Source organism: Dermacentor albipictus, chromosome 2 (assembly GCF_038994185.2).
Source record: "Dermacentor albipictus isolate Rhodes 1998 colony chromosome 2, USDA_Dalb.pri_finalv2, whole genome shotgun sequence".
Lineage (NCBI taxonomy): Eukaryota > Metazoa > Arthropoda > Arachnida > Ixodida > Ixodidae > Dermacentor > Dermacentor albipictus.
In genome coordinates, this window is record NC_091822.1 from 13,322,511 (window position 1) to 13,323,213 (window position 703).

A 703-nucleotide genomic window follows, 5' to 3' on the forward strand; every position below is an offset into this window, starting at 1 on the left:
CGCTAGTGCGGACAGTTCTTTATTTATTGATACACACTGGTGCTTATCGGTCAAGTAACTCTGAATTAAATTCAACACGACACCACGAATGCTATAGCATTTTAATTTTAGCAGTAATGTTATGTGATTCATCGTATCGAAGGCCTAACGTTTATGAAAACGCCTAATGTTAATCTTCTCGCTTCTATATTTTTAATAATAACTCTTTTTGATGAAGCAGCACACATTGGGTTGACAGGTGAGGTCGGAAACCGAACTGCTATGGTGTTAAAATCATAATGGGAACAGAGCGAACAAGACGACGACGAAGTGAAATGACACAGGACAGCGCTCATCCTGTGTCATTTCACTCCGTCGTCGTCTTGTTCGCCCTGTTCCAATTATGAATGTGTTGTAAAGTGACGTCAGCCGCAATCAGACTGCCTTGCAAGCGCTGATGGCACGTGCGTTTATCGTTTGATATCCTTCCCTTGTTCTCCCTTTCCCCTTTCCCCCTCTCTGTTTCGTATATATATGCTCCGAGATGGAAGCAACAAAGATTCATGTTCCAACCTCCGAACGGCGTGCTGTCGTATATAGTAAGGCACGGCACGTGTGTCGTAACTATGTAACAGTGGCGACGAGGCCAGACAGAACTCTCGAGGTGAAAAATGAATTAAGCCAGGCAGTTAAGCAGGAAACACCAGCCGCGGAAATACCGACC